Below are 12,092 nucleotides of genomic sequence, written 5' to 3'. Positions count from 1 at the left end.
CCTCCTCATCCTTCTTCTTCCCCTTCATCTTCTTCTTCTTCTTCCTCCTCTTCTTCTCCTTCTCCTTCTTCTTCCCCTTCTCCTTCTCCTTCTCCTCCTTCTCCTTCTCCTTCTTCTTCTCCTTCTTCTTCTTCTTCTTCTTCTTCTTCTTCTTCTTCACTAGAAGAATGCAATGCAAATATTTCCAATTACATTCTGAGGCTATTTGAAAATTAACCCCCATTTCCTCTAGAAAAAGATAACTATTCTCTTTAGTTGCTAATGATTCAGTGTCTCTACTTATTAGACTGATAAAATGTGTGAAAAACCTGAAAGGATGATGGGGTTTAAGAAAAGAGCCTCAGGGTCTGGAAGAAGCTGGTGGCAGGAGGAACCTGTATCCCAGAGGGTACATCCCAGAGAATTGACCTCCTGGTTTAATTCCCTGTTAATGGATCTTTGGTGACAAAACCTCAGGAAGGTGCAAGGGCAGGGGCATTTAGGGAGGTGAGACCATAAGTTCTCAACCAGACAAAAGATGTAAATGCCTCTCACGTGGCACAGAGCATGTTCAGAGACCACTACATCTAAGTAATTGCTAATATATAAAGGACACAGAGGGGAAACTTGGTCTTTTTGTGTGTTTAATCCTCTCAAGTAATGATCATCATCTGGGTGTAGCACCTGGAATGACATTTCATTTGCTTCTATGATTATTTTGATGTTGTTGATGTTCTCAGTGGCTATTTTGTATTGGTTTTAAATATGTGTGAGAGTATCTATATTATTATAGAGTTTGCAAGGTGTACCTTTGTTTATTCTTTTGCTTTAACCTATCCATATCATTCTATTTAAAGGGCGTTTCCTGTAGCCAGTGTGTGGTTGGGTTTTATCTTTCTCTTTATTCTGACAATCTCTGCCTCCATAATCTTCTTTTAGGCTCTGGGATCTTTATATTCACTGTTCTCTTTTTCTGGAAGACATTTTCCTCTTTCCTCTTACTAATGAACTCTTTCTGCATTGCCCAGATGCACTGTCTTCTCCAGTCCCTGAGAATTGGGATAACTCTGCACTATGTTCTATCTGTACTCCATGCACATTTACATGACAGCATCTATCCCATTTTATAGCAACCATTCTTCTCCTCTCTACTGGAAACTACTTTAGGTTTCTTACTGAGAATTTAAGTCTCTCATTTTCAAAAACATGTTTCTTGTCCTCTGCCTGTAGGATTTCCCCCTTTCTCTCTACTCTGGTTAACTGCTAAATGGACTTCTTGTTTCCAACTAAATTTTGTTTTCTTGGTGAGGTCTTCTCTAGACACTCTACCTACCCAAATTAGGTTACATGCTGTTTCATGTCCTTTCTCTACTGCCTCTTCCATGACGGCAGGTACCATGTATGTTTTGTTCCATCCTGCGGGTTTCTGCCCTAGAAGAGCATTTGCACATATGCACAAAGGGGAACTTTCCACTATGCCCATTATAACATATTTGTAATCACAAAAAAGTTGGAAACAATATAGATTTCTAGCAGGTAACTGAAGAAATAATCATAGAATTAGATGGATAGATCAATTGGCTATGAAAACCATTAGGTAAAAACTCAATAAAGAATGGATTAGGTTGATAACACTTTTCAATCTTACACAGAAACTGAGAGTCAACCTGACATGTGCTCCCTGCTGTGATACAACAGGAAGCAGACAGTACAGCACATGAAGTATTCTTGCCAAAAACTTAACCCTGTATATTCAAGCATCTAGAGTTAACTATCAGTTTACAGAAAAAAATGAAAGACAGAGGAACATGTTCTGCAACACCAGGGGGGATGGTGTCAGCCAAATCCATCCTGTAGAAACAAAACCACAAAACAATACAGTACAAAGCCTGGGGTTCTTCACAAATAAAAGGCAAAAATAAAAAAGAGAGAAGGCACACTATAGATTACAAGTAGGAGATACATCAACTAAATACGATGTGTCTGTTCTTTACGTCCTGACTCATACAAACTGTAAAAAAAAACAAAAAAAACAAGAAAATGATATAGTACAGAGAAATTTTAACACTGACTTGTTAGTTCATGATATCAAACATTGTTAATGTGTATTAGACATGATAATGATGTCATGGTTATATGCGAAGAGTTCTTAATTTTGTGGACCCATACTGAAACATTTAAAGGTGAAGTTATATGATGTCTCAGATTTGCTCTAAATAAATTAGTCAGGTGGAGAAAGTGGGTACATGTTGAGAATTTTTATCAGAAAGAATTTTAGAAGAAGAGAAATGGAGCTAACACAATAGGATAAAGCTGTATTTTACCATGGAACTTTATGTAGCATTTAAAAAGACCAACGGAGATCTATATATTCTAATCTCCAAGACATGTCCTTATGAAAAAAAAAGTTGAAGAGTAATACATATTGTAGACTTTGAGCTTACCAGCATGTGAGTATAGAGTTCATACAGCTTTGTAGACATAAAGAAAAATGTCTGTAAGAATACACACCTAACTGTTTCCGGTGATTACCTCTGGGGATAAGGATTTAGAAGAGAGGTAAATGGGATGAAGAATGATGGTCAGTTGGCTTTATCAACACTATTTGATATTTAAATAAGGAGAGTGAATGAATCATTTGTGTAATGGCAATTGACCATAAGACAATACAAAATAAATAAGTCAGTGTAGGAGAAAACCACGCTAAACAAGAGATCACTCTCACGAGGAACATGGTAGTAGCAAAGCTTGCGGAGTGAGTCAGTTACGATGCATTTGGCAGAAATTAATAGATATATGGCTAAAAACTGCTTTAAATATATGGGAATCTATGACCTCCTATAACAAAGAAGCCCAGATGTCAGTAGGTGGTCCCAGGTTGCTTGTAATTTTCATGTCTTTGGAAAGAACTGCATTCACTTTTTTCTTCAGTCATCTGTGGGCATCTCCTCAGCTGTCCTCATTGCTATTGGTTCATTTTAGAAAGTTTTATCAGAGAAGGAGAAGGAAAAAGAGGGAAAAAGTACCCAATCCCACTCCCTTCAGAGGCAACTCAACATTTTTGCATAATTACTTCCACAGTATTTGTATTATTTATAATACATGTGCATGATTTTTTTTATTTATTTATTTTTTTGTGGTACGTGGGCCTCTCACTGCTGTGGTCTCTCCCGTTGCGGAGCACAGGCTCCAGACGCGCAGGCTCAGTGGCCATGGCTCACAGGCCCAGCCGCTCCGCGGCATGTGGGATCTTCCTGGACCGGGGCATGAACCCATGTCCCCTGCATCGGCAGGCGGACTCTCAACCACTGCACCACCAGGGAAGCCCCATATGCATGATTTTAAAAGTGTTGTAAGTTCACTGTAGGTGTTTTAGAAAATATTTTTAAAAATTTGCTTGAAATCTCATCATTAAGAGAAAGCTATGGTTTACACTGCTGGTGTAACTTATCCTGGTTGGTTTTCAGTGTGTGTTTTTGACTCTAAATCCAATACTAAGCAACTTCCCATAATTCACTGGCTGCTAGAAAATGCATGGCAAAGTCTGTTGCCTATCCTTTGTAGATTTTTCATATGAACATTTTCTCCTCTCATTCCTCGTGCTATTTGTTTTTCTTTCTTCTTTTGCCTTACTTTTAATTCTTATAATTTTGTTGTATCTTATATACCTGCAAAATCCAGAAATACTTTCTAGAACTAAGTAAGGTCCACCCAAATTTTACAGACATCCACACACAGAAAGATTGAGACCTTACTAGTACAATTTTGTACTCTAATTTTTACTAATTGGTAATATTATGAATGCTCCTATTATCCCATTTTCTTTAAAATTTAGTTTAATTGGCTGAATGTCACATCATTTTTTGTTACTCCTTTGATGCTTGACTATGTTGCCTCTAGATGTTTTATGATTCTAAGTAATGGTGTAAGAACAGACTTCTACTTATATCTTTTTTTGCATCTACAATTATCCCTTAGACTATGTTTTAAAAGGTAAATCTAGTGTGTCGAGGGATCTGAACATTTAAAATCTCTTGAAACCTTTTGCTAAGTATATTTCTAGAAAGGAGGTTTTGACATACAATGGTGTATTCTATTGGAACGATTCCTTATCTGCACTGAGAGTATCATAAAAACTCTGCAACTATGGTTGATAAAAATGACACCCATTGTTCATCTCCTTTGCATTTCTTTGAGTTCTAGGGAAACTAGATAGTCTTTTAGCTTCTTGGAGTTTGGTATTCAACAGCTAGATTGGGGGTTGTCTCTCCATCATTAGAAAGTTAATGTAATCTGACCATTTCTATCGTCAAATGGAGGGGTAAGTTTCGGGATGCCCACTTTCCGATGAGTTCTTACAGTGTGTCTACCTAATGGAATGAGGTAGGGTGTGAAGACAACTGCAAATGGTCATTTAAGAAAATCTGTGAGTGGCGGGTGAGGAATTGTGTCCCAATCCTGTTTAAAATGGCTCCACTTGAGCTGTGCTGGGTCTGAGGTTGAGATTCTGAGCACGAGCTGGAGCGTACATCGTCCTTACAGAGAACACTGACTGATTGTGTCATCCCTGCTGCCCTGCTTTCCTGGTGTGATTGGCCCCTGTTACCTACAGGAGAAAACTGAAGTTTGAGAGCCTTAATCAGCTTCTCCAAATTATGTAGCTTATACCTGCTGGAGTCTGATGTGAACCTTCCCTCTTGACCTGCAGCCCTGTGCCTTTCCGTGATGTCATGCACTTCCCGGTAGACATGCGGCAACAATACCCATGCAGGTTTCTGTTGTGGTTCTGAGCCTAAGCCTTTCCCACACAGCCACAGTAGTGGAGAGCCAGGTCGACATGATGAGAGAGCACAGAAGGCCCATAAAAACTGGGATAAACACCATCACAACCATAAATGAAGCAACTTCCTGAGCCTGCTACTGACTTCCACGAACTCTGACGTCATTATTCCTGTGTGCAGTCTAGGCTAGGCGAGGATGTGAGGCCTTGGAGAGGTTATTATTGTTCCAGAACATTCAAATTCCGTGAAGTTCAGGATGTTCCATTCCTGAAGAGTTGGGAGATTTCTAAGAGACAAAAGTGAGTATGAGAGAGATCCAGAATAATTATGGAATAGCTAAAGAACCCAAACAGGCATTTGGATCTGACGTTAGAAAATCTCCTGCTAGTTAAGAGGCTTTTTTGTTTTGTTTTGTTACAAATGTTATGGAGAATGTTATTGTAACGAATGGAATGTAACAAATGTTACGTGTTATTGTAATGTAATATGATATAACAAATGTTACAAACGTTATAGTGTGTGTGCAGTGGTCTGAGATACACACACATAGTTCCAGCCCTCAATGCACTCATGCTAGATGGGGTTGTCAGAAAAGTAAGCACACAGTGATCAACTCAGTGTGAAAAATAAAATGTAGTCTCCCACTGCCTGCTAGAAAGGCAGAGAACAGGGGCTGGAGACAGTCTGCAAAATCAGCAGAGACTTCCCAGACACACAAAGCAGTTAGTTCTGCCTTGAAGGATGACTAAGAAGCTTCCAGAGTCAAAAGGAAGGCTGGCATTCCAGCAGGCAGGGAATACAAGTGCAAGCGATGGAATTATGAGGGCACAGTAGCCTCGTGGAGGGGCAAGTTGATTGGCTGTGTGTGAAGTACAGGCTGCAAGCTGAGGTGTGAAAAAACGTGAGCCTGGAAAGGTAGGCTGGAATGAGAACACTCCATGAGTTGGGATTCTTTAGTTTCTTTTTATGAATATCAAATAGTCCCCAGCTCAAGTACAACAGGCTAATTTATGCTAACAGACCATGTCCAAAAAATTCAAGGAGAGTAATTCAACCCAGCGCTTGGTCTGATCAGAGGGTGATGTCGCACAAAATAAGCATTGCTGCTCAGCGGAAGGGGGTGTTTCTCTGAGGCAAGAAGGAGCGTTGAGTTTGGGTGGGGCAGACACCGGTGCACTCATCCACTACGGTTATGATAGTTATTTCAGATGAAGGTGAGGTGGGTAACCTCTACTGTGAAGCTTAAGGAAAATTACTGAACGATTCCTGTCCTGGTAAAGGATGGAGAGATGACATGAGTACATCAGTACCTTATTTCAACATTTCAATTGTAAAATAAAACACAAATACATAAAACCACCAAAAAACAACCCTGAATATGTAGATTCATAAGCTGTTGTAAGGCAAATACCTTTATGATCACCACCCAGGCCAATAAATAGCCCTGTCTCAGCACCCCAGACACATCCACATGTTGCTCCAGTTACAACTCGTCCTTCAATAAGTAGCCACTGTCCACCACTTTGTTGCAGTTTTTCCTCCAAATACAGCAACCCCAGACACTGTTGTTCAGTCCTGTACATTTAAAACACTTTACATGTTTGAAGTGTCTTCTAATATGCTGATCCCCCCCGTCTCTTTTTTCAAATGTATTTTTTATTGAAGTATAGTTGAATTACAACATTGTGTTAATTACTGCTGTACGCACAGTGACTCAGTCATATATATATATATATATATATACACGCACACACACGTTCTTTTTCATATTCTTTTCCATTACGGTTTATCACAGGATATTGGATACAGTTCCCTGTGCTATACTACTGTAGGAGCTTGCTGTTCCCTTCCATTTCTTTTTATTCCTGCAATTTATCTGTAGACGAATCTGGGTTGTTGACCTGTAGAGTTTCCCACAGTCTCTGTTTTCCTAATTGCACACTTATGGTGCAGTTCAACAGACCTCTGTATTTTCTGCTTTCCGAATGGATCCAGGGGCTCCATTATCCAGATTCCGGTTGATGTCTTTACCAAGACAATAGATAGTGCTCTATTCATTGATCACACAGCTTGTAATATCAGCTTATCTCTTTGTGTGATGTTTACAGATTTAGATGCTAAATACCTAGATTCATCAGTTCATTGGGAGTTACAATTTGAAGAGACTCTAATTACAGCACTTATCACTTCTTAGTTGGAATACTTTTTCAAAGAGGTTCTTCCTTGATCTACTGTTTACTTACCCAATGCTTATCTAGTTCATAAAGGGAAGGTAGGAAAAATGTTTGATTTTTTCCCCTGTGCTTACTAATTTTTGAGCTAATGAAAGGTCTTTTCATTCTCTGAGCTGGTTAATTACTTGCAAAATATATTAGAATTTTTAAAAAATCACACAAGTTTTCTGTACTCTTACAGATATTCTTACAGATATGAGTGGGCATGTGGAAGACTTGATGGAAATTCTCAAGTTCTGTCCATGGCTTATGAGCTCTCAGTGGCAGAGCCTGTTTGAGATTAGCGTCAGCCCATAAACTGATTTATGGACACTATAGTTATGAAAAGCAAAAACAATTGCTTTTTGTCTTTTTTCCTATTGTTTTCTCTCTCGTGTTTGAAGTGTTCTTTTCCCCTGGTGTGAGTAGCCAGCTGAACCATCATTATACACAGACTCTCCTGACAGTTTGTTTCTATTGGTGTTGTCCCTCAAGAACCCAAATGTTAGAGTTTTTGCAAATGAAGCTGGCGTCCTGGCTTTAATTCTGTGCATTTTTTTGATCCTTGTTCTATTTCCTGGGCACAGGTGGTCTTCTGGTCATCACAAAATCTGGGGCATGGGTCAGGATACCCCAAGGTCATTTCTCCACCATGCTGAAGCCCTTCTGACTGCTCATTATAGCGGTAGCAACAGTTTTCCTGTGAACACTGGATCATTTCCTTTAAGAGACAATTGGTGTCACTGCTGAACTTCATGGATTTTTTCCCCTTTTTTGTTTATTCTTTGTGTTCTAGTTTTGGATAGATGTACACTTGTCAGTCAGTTCCTTCAGGATGGATTGGAGTTGGAAATCAATTTAAATTATGCTTTTCATTGAGTTCTGTTTCCTTGTATGTGACATTCTCGTATGATGGAGGCATACACTTGCAAAATGCTCCTGCCTCAACCGAGCCGATTTCTTTCAAGACACCATGAGGCCGGAATCTCCGCAGAGGGATCTCTCAGCTTCCAGCCCAGTTGAGGGAAATGCCCCAGGCCTTGTGCTCACTGTGTGCAGCATTTCCGAGTTTATGAATCTCTGAGCTTTGGCTTTGACTCTCTCTCACAACCTCTGTTTGTCCTCAGGTCTCTAACTTTCCCAGCTTGGCCTCAGCCTTTCCTAGGCCTACTTTGATCGCCACCCTGGTGGCTTCTCCTGTTTCTAACCATGTCAATGGATGCCTACACCCTATGAAGCCCTGGTCTCTAAACACCAGCTCCAACCTTTTGTTTGGCTACTGCCAGCCTCATCCCAGGCCTCAGATGGCCATAAGGTCCAGTGAGTACCCTGAAATTGGGGGGGTCCAACCCACTTCAAATTGATGAAGAAACAGAAGCCCGTGGAGTGAATGGGCTGGTCTGGTTATGAACTCACATCCCCTGATTTTTGTACTGTGGTCTTGTTGCCAAGCAGGACTGCTGCCTGCCTTCAGAGAGGGCATCTTATGCTGGATGAATTATTAAGGGGTGAACTGCTTGATTTAAAAAAAAAAGTGAAATGAGTAAAGTATACAGACAGATAGAAGACTGAGAGAAGGCTTCCTGTTCCTCGAGGCCAGCCTGGAGGGGACTGGTCTTTTCACACGTGGCAATGCACCTGCTGGTTTTGCAAGTTTATGGAGGGATGAAGGTGACCCAGCTCACACGAGGGAACAAGTGCTAGATTTGGTTTATTGTATATGAAGATTTCATGTGTGTTGCAAAATCACAAGTGTTCTTCACCGGATCATGAAACCAAATTCCAGCTTCTCCAGTGTGAGACTTCCTAACTGGTGTGGTCTGATCACAGCCTTCTCCCACATCCACAGCATGGATAAAATGGGACAGATATAAAAGAGGAAATGGAACATTCCAAGAAGGTGACTAAATCTCCACTCAATTTAGAACTGGACAAGGTGGAGGTCAGGGTGGTCTGACCGAGCCAAAGTGGTGTCCTGGACACGGGGAGTTGGCAGGCTGGTGCGATTTCCAGGGAGAGAGAAGAGAAGCTTGAGTGTGGGCTTTGCAGGACGCACCAATGGGTCAGAGACAAATTTAGGATTAAAATCCAAATTCCATGTAAGTTGGGAGACGTGGCTAAAACACAAGGTGTGCAGGTCATAACACCACAACCTGATACCCACAGCCTTTCCAAGTAGAACTGTACAGAGTTTGACACATATGTGTACTTACAGACACACACGTGCACACACGTGCCTGCATAGACACACACCTTCACACAGTCACTTGCATACTCACACACAATGCATGCACACACAAATACATGCACATGCTGGTGTGTGGAGTCCATGTTGAACTGGCCCATGTTGACTCATCCTGAGCTCATATGAGGAAAGGACGCAACTTTAATCCCTGGGGAGGCTAGGAGCATGCAGGGCAATTTTGTAAGGGCCTAGTGTCCATCCTGGAGTCCATGGAGGCCCACTGGTTTTGTCCCGTGAGTGGGATGGGAGGGCAGCAGTTCTAGTAGCTGTGGGGTCCTGCCTCCTTCCCGTCTCGGCCACCCTGGCTTCTCCATCTCACTCTGCTGCCCACCTGCCCGTGGAGGGCCAGCGGCTTTGACAACGTCTCCTTCCTTCTGGGTTTGACAAACTGCCTGACACTCTGGGGGGACAGCTTCTCTCCGTGAGCACCCTGCTGCCGGCTGTGTCCTCTAACTCGACGGTGCTCACCACCGACAGGGCCCCATTCCACACCTGCCATGCCCCCTGCATCTCTCTAACGTCCGTGGGCTTTCTGGGCCCATGTGAAGAAGTGGCCGTTTGTCAAAGTCGTGTGCTGGTAGCTTGGGGAGCACGGATTATGTCCAAAAGTTCCTGAGCTCTTCCTTCACGCCAAACACTGCACAGGCATCGCCTTGTTCAACCCTGATGACAGTCCTAAGAGGCGATGGTGAGTGTTGGGCTAGGAGAGAGGAGACGGCAGCAGAGGGCACGGGAAGGGGAGGAAGACGCCGTGTGCCAGGCTCGTGCTGGTGGCCTTTAGGCGGCTTTCCCCGTCGAGGCAGGAGTCAGGGCTGCTGGAGAGGACTTGCTGATGACCAAGAGGACAAGGCGGGAGGAGGCCTCCACTCTACAGCAGGCTGAGAAGTGGTGCTGATGGCGGGGGAGGGGGGCAGGCCGGCGGCTGGGCTGCGACTCCTTTTCTGCCAGTTCCGAGTTCCAGTCCCAGAAGGAGGAGATTAAACGCCTGGAGGCCCAGATGTGGATGGGAGTCTTACCTTACATACCTGTGACCCAGAAGCAAGTGACAGGAGGCAGTGGCGGGGAGAGGTAAAAGAGGGCTCTGGGGGTGGCGGGTGGGCTGGATGGGGGTTTTCCTGGTGCTCAGGGAGCAAGCAGGGCAGGAGGGTCCCCGGGCTCCTGGTCAATCACCCACCGGGCAGCCTGGCCAGCAGGTGAGGGCGGCCAGCCTCTCTGGCATTACCGTCTCCCAACTGGTGAGCACATGATTAAAGACAAGTTCAGTGCACAACAAACACCTTTAAAAGCGCTTCTTCGAAAGAGTTATTATTTTTTCTAATTCTAAAGATAATACATGCCAATTAAAAGGCCTCAGAAAATACAGAAGGATAAAGATCCCCTCTAAACCTACTAACCAGAGATTATCTGTTATTAATATATGGTGTAGAGACATGATGTATGGATTTATTTTTCTTATGTGAGATTTATTTTTCTCTCTGCTTAGATTTCCTAGATGGTATTTTAACTTGTGTGACACACGCCTAATGGAACATTTACCACCTTAACCATGTTCAAGTGTAAGCTCAGGGCATTAACTACATTCATATTCTTGTGTCGGCATCACCACTACCTATCTACACTCAGAACTTTCTCATCTTCCCAAACTGAAACTCATTAAACATGCTAAACATTAAACCTCCCCCAGCCCCTGACACCCACCCTTCTACTTCCTGTCTCTGTGAGTCTGACACTCCAGATATCTCATGTAAGTAGAACCGTACAGTGTTGGCCCCTTTGTGACAGGCTTATTCCACTCAGCATAATGTCCTCAAGATTCGTCTATCTTGGAGTATGTGTCAGAGTTTCCTTCTTTTTAAAGGCTGGATAATATTCCACACACCTTCTATATTTTTGACAAGCACTGGATCATTCTCCCTGTACTGTGTCTTCTTCTAATTTTTAAGTTGACTTGGCCAACTTCCAACCTATACCCCACAGCAAAGGCCTGATGAAAAGGTAGGGAGAGAAGTGACAGAAAAAGGAATAAAAAGACACGCTGTGCTTTCATTTATTAAATGCCCCCCACTCCATCCTGTCCCAGGCAAGCTGGCCGCATGGCCCTAGGGAGCTGCCTGCTACCGCCCTTGGGTGACCCAGTGCAGCCACTAATATTCCACCCACCGGAGCCCGGTTTGTCCCGAGGGCGGGTCAGTGGGAGATGAATCACCGCACTCAGGACTGGAAAACTTGTCCCCAGAGACGGAGCCTTTGCTGGTGCCTGGTGCCCCCGGCAGGAGCAGGGCATGGGCGGTCACGGTTGGGTCATTTATGGAGGTGAGTGTTGAGCAGCTGCAGTCTGCTTGCCGGGAGCACCCCCGTGGGTCAGGGCCAGGGGCTCCCCACTTCTGTTTGTCCTGGACTCAGAGCTGCTGTGGCTTTTCGGGACCGAGGACGTTGCCTCATCTCTCTCTCTCTAGCTGGCTCTGTCTCAGGATGGGCCGCAGGGGCATCTGGGGGAACATCTTGTTGGCAATAGAGGAAGCCAGGCTGACTGGACTGGCCTGGGGGTCGGGCAGTTCTGTGTGCAGCGTGGCATCTGTCCCTGGAGTGGGTCCCCCAGCCCATGTCCTGGGCACTGCTCCTAGGATCCTGGGGATGGGAAGGCCATGAGGAGAAAATGGGGAGGTCTGTGTCCCTGAGAACTCTGCAAGGCAGCCGGATCAGGCCCCACCGTGTCAACTGGGGAGGAGACGTGGGCATTCTCTCCCCTGCAGGGAGCAGGCATGGTCTGGCCCAGGCCTCAGCTGATGCCTATGTCTCCTGGAGATGCCCCAGGGAGGTGAGAGTGCCCGGCGGGACACACAGTGAGGGCAGCTCAGCTGCAGCCCTGGACCA

This window comes from Aethalodelphis obliquidens, unplaced genomic scaffold, assembly GCF_003676395.1.
Source record: "Aethalodelphis obliquidens isolate GAN/ISIS:26980383/991018 unplaced genomic scaffold, ASM367639v1 scaffold27, whole genome shotgun sequence".
NCBI classification, from domain to species: Eukaryota; Metazoa; Chordata; class Mammalia; order Artiodactyla; family Delphinidae; genus Aethalodelphis; species Aethalodelphis obliquidens.
Note: the sequence above shows the minus strand (reverse complement) of the source record.